Source organism: Macaca nemestrina, chromosome 15 (assembly GCF_043159975.1).
Source record: "Macaca nemestrina isolate mMacNem1 chromosome 15, mMacNem.hap1, whole genome shotgun sequence".
NCBI lineage: Eukaryota > Metazoa > Chordata > Mammalia > Primates > Cercopithecidae > Macaca > Macaca nemestrina.
Window position 1 is genome coordinate 69,212,688 of NC_092139.1, and position 4,662 is coordinate 69,217,349.

At 39.0% G+C, this 4,662-nt stretch overlaps 1 non-coding gene across 1 annotated transcript; it reads left to right on the forward strand.

Annotated features, from left to right (window-relative positions):
• The first annotated feature begins 4,300 nt into the window (after positions 1-4,300).
• Positions 4,301-4,404, forward strand: LOC139358988 (U6 spliceosomal RNA). Its single transcript, XR_011614488.1, has one exon. It is a non-coding gene; the product is annotated as a U6 spliceosomal RNA (small nuclear RNA).
• Positions 4,405-4,662: the final 258 nt, after the last annotated feature.

The following is a 4,662-nucleotide window of genomic DNA, read 5'->3' on the forward strand; positions in this document are numbered from 1 at the left end:
ACTGGTGGACAGGGGAGTAAAAGGCTACTTAGGACTTGGTAAAAGAAATGGAACTGTGGAATGATGGGAAAATATGAAAGGAAAAATTTGTTAATTTTGCAAGAAAATATCTGAAAAAATAAAAGATGCACACAAATGGGCACATACACACAATCTGACTTCAGAAGTTTTCTTCAGAATTGCAATAGTTTTTTCTTTTTTTTTTTTTTTCATGTAATGTGTAATTTCGGCATATCTACTGGATTCCTTTGAGGTAGCTTTGTGCTGTGAGTTGTAATGAATTCTCATTTGGTTGTTCCTAAAGTTGGCTTCCCCATGTCTGGCCCCAAATCAGGCCGAGTAATCAGGTAAGCTGCCTCTGCAACTCCCTGATGATGTTTATATTGTCTGATTAGTGTATTCCACAAACCTTTGTTATTGTTATTGTTTTTCTTAAACCACTTAATTGATGTGTGATTGACATATAAAAAGTGGTACATATTTAACATATATATCTTCATCAGTTTGGGGATAAACAAACATCCCTGAAACCATCACCACCATCAAGGTTATAAACAAACCTGTCACATCTCAAAGTTTCCTGCCACCCCCTTTATTATGATTGTTGTTGTTTTGATAAGAGGACTTAACAGAAGATCTACCCTCTTAGCAATTTTAGGTACACAGTACAGTATTGTCAGCTATTGGCACTATGATGAAACTTTGTACCCTGTAACCATCACTTCCCAATCTCCCGCTTCCCCCAGCACCTGGCAACCACCACGCTACTCTCTGCTTCATATTTTAGATTTCACATGTAAGTAAAATCATACAGTGTGTGTCTACCTGTATCTGGCTTATTTCACTTAACATAATGTCCTCTGGGTTCATCCATGTTGTCACAAATGAGAGGATTTCCATTTTGGGGGGGCCGAATAATACTCCATTGTGTGTATACACCACAATTTCTTCATTCATTCATTCATCAATCAACATGTAGGTTGTTTCCATATGTTGGCTGTTGAGAATGCCGCCATAAACATGAGAGTACAAATATCTCTTCAGCATACTGATTTCAGTTCCTTTGGATATATACCCAATATGGGAGTGCTGGACCACATGGCAGTTTTACGTTTAATTTTTTGAGAAACCTGAGTACTATTTTCTATAATGGCTGTAACAATTTATATTCCCACCAGTAATATACAAGGTTTTCCTTTTTTCCACATCATCACCAACAGTTATCTTTTTTAAAAAACAGGAGCCATCTTCATTGTGGATTTGATTTGCATTTTCCTGGTGATCAGTGATGGTAAGCATGTTTTCCTATATCTGTCGGTCATTTGTATGTCTCCTTTGGAGAAATGTCTATTTACGTCCTTTGCCCATTTTTTCAATCAGGTTATTTGTGGATTTTTCTGCTATTCAGTTGTATGAGTCTCTTAGGATATTAAACTCTTACCAGATAATATGGTTTGCAAATGTTTTCTCCCATTCTATAGGTTATCTTTTCTTTTTTTTTTTTTTTTTTTTGAGAGGGAGTCTCATGCTGTTGCCCAGGCTGGAGTGCAGTGGCGCCATCTCAGCTCACTGCAAGCTCCGCCTCCCGGGTTTGCGCCATTCTCCTGCCTCAGCCTCCCGAGTAGCTGGGACTACAGGCGCCCGCCACCTCGTCCGGCTATTTTTTTTTGTATTTTTTTAGTAGAGACGGGGTTTCACTGTGTTAGCCAGGATGGTCTCGATCTCCCGACCTCGTGATCCGCCCGTCTTGGCCTCCCAAAGTGCGGGGATTACAGGCTTGAGCCACCGCGCCCGGCCTATCTTTTCATTTTATTGATTGTTTACTGTGCAGAGGCATTTTAGATTGATATAGTTGCACTTGTTTATTTTTGCTTGGCATTGTATCCAATATCCAGGATCTTTTCCCCTATGTTCCCTTCTAAGAGTTTTATGGTGTCAAGTCTTACATTTTAGTTTTTAATCCATTTTGAGTTGATTTTTGGGTGTGGTGTACAGCAGGGGTCCAATTTCATTCTTTTGTGCGTGGATACCCAGTTTTCCCAACATCATTTATTGAAGAGACGGTCATTTTCCCACTGTGTATTCTTGGTACCCTTATTGAAATTTAGTTGACCATATATGATGGGTTAATTTCTGGGCTCTCTATTCTGTTCCATTGGTGTATGTATCTGTTTTTCACTAGCCTTTCTACCATGCATAGTTGTTATCACAGACTACAAAAGCATCTTAGGTATTTTTTAATTTTTGCAGTGTCTTATTTGTGGAGCTAGTGATTGCTTCATTGGCTCCGTTGCAGGACTGTGTTCTGAGAGAAACAGGATTAATATTTCATGCAACCTCCCACAAGTTGCAGCTACTATATTCTTAATGTCTTCAGCCTGTTTTGTTTGAGAGATGGGTTCTAGTGCCTGCCAAGCTTCTAAGTACAAAGAATAATACCATTACTGAAAAGGTCCAAAACCACATGAATGAAAAGATCTGATTGCCTTTACAATGCCATATAAGACATGAGAAATGTACAGACAAAACAATCATTCAGGGCTGGGTGCATTGGCTCAGGCCTGTAATCCCAGCACTTTGGGAGGCTGAGGTGGGCGATCACTTGGGGTTAGGAATTCAAGACCAGCCTGGTCAATGTGGTGAAACCCCATCTCTGTTTTAAAAATATATAAACATTGGGCCGGGCGTGGTGACTCAGGCCTGTAATCCCAGCACTCTGGGAGGGACAGATCATTTGAGGTCAGGAGTTCAAGAGCAGTTTGGCAAACATGGTGAAACCATCTCTACTAAAAATACAAAAACTAGCTGGGGTGGTGGCGCATTTTTTCCCCTAACAATTCCCTACCTCACTCCCTCATAATCTCTAAGCAATATATGTGTTTCTCAAACCTAAAGATGTAAAACCACACAGTATGTAATGAACGGTGTAAAAGTTTTGTGCAAAATCACTGGAGATAGAAGGAAAACCCTGGCTTCCTTAGCTCTCAAAATTAAATAGAAAAGTAATCAGAGATTTTTACATAACCAGGATATTATTAGTTTTGTTTCTTAATGTCAATTTTAAGCATTTAACAAAATACAGACTAGACATCATGTGCATTATTAAATACCTCTTACTATGGAAATGTGATAGTCAATATTATAATTATCCAGGATTGTAATCTTGAAATAGAAATGCTTAATCATATATTTGTTTCCTATATAGTTTTCCATGTAGAGCTTACCATGCAGTATTTTTTCTTCATAATACTTAATACAATTGTAAATAATGAATTATGCTGTAATTACTTATTCACTGTGTGACATCCTTTTAGGCGTCATACATTGTGTTAATGGCTCAAATATTTCACAATCCCTCTGATTAAAGCTATTGCCTTGAGATTTTGCATTTTCTTCCACAAAAGAGGACATTTCTCTGCCCCTTGATTTGGGGTTTGGGCATCTAACTAACTTGTTTTGACCAATGGAATAAAGCAGATCTTATGGAGAGCTAGTTCCAAGGCAAGAATCCAAGAGACCTTGTGTAAAACGCTGTTCTACATGAGCTGATGCCGTCATCATGAGAAATACACACCTGGTCTAGCCTATTAGCCTGTGGAAGAGAATGAAAAACATATGAAACAGAACTTTCCCATCGAAACAAAACCTACCAAATCCAACCAAGAGTAGAACCCACATGTCAGGCATTACTCCTATGTTTGCAGTTTAGCTGCTTACTTGTGCATTTGCAAATACCAACGGGGCTTGCTATAGGCTGCATTTGATGGGGGCAGCTTACCTGATGTTATGGTCTGAATGTATCCCCACACTTCATCTGGTAGAAACATAATCCCCAATGCAAGTGTTGGGAGGATGGGTTTTGGGGAGGTATTCAGGTCATGAGGGTTCTGCCCTCATGGGTGGATTAATATCAGTATGAAAGGACATAATGGAGAGAGTTTGCCTCTCTCTCTTTTGTCCTTCCAACCCTTCCACCTTTTCTACTTGGTGAGGACACAGCATTCCTCTTCTTCAGAGGATGTAGCAACAAGGCACCAACTTGGAAAGAGAGATGAGGCCCTTACTAGATCTGAACCTGCTGGTGCGTTGATCTTGGGTTCCAGCCTCCATGAAAAATACATTTCTGTGCTCTATAAATTACCTAGTCTAAAGTATTTTGTTACAACAACACAACCAGAGTAAGACATCTGGTATATTCTGCTCTACAGCCCATCCACCCTGCTTTTGTTGTATTTTAACACAGATATGTTCTACTCATAGTATTGCAGAAATGCTAAAAAGCAAATAGAAATGCATGCAGGTGCTTACCTCAGCAGCACATACACTAAAATTGAAATGTTACAGAGATTAGCATAGCATCTGCGCAAGGATGACACACAGATGCATGAAGCATTGCAGATTTTTGTAACACAAAGGATAAATGCTTAAGGAGACGGACACCCCATTTCCCATGATGTGATTATTATACATTGCCTGCCTCTATCAACATAGCTCATGTACCTCATGAGATATTTAAACATCTGTTATGTACCCACAGACATTTAAAATGAAATATTTCAAAAATGTATGAAGGCCTTTGAAGCCTAGGCTTTGAACAGACATATCTTCATTTCTGCCTCATTCTATTAATTAAAGCAAGTCATATAGTGAGATATATTCTCC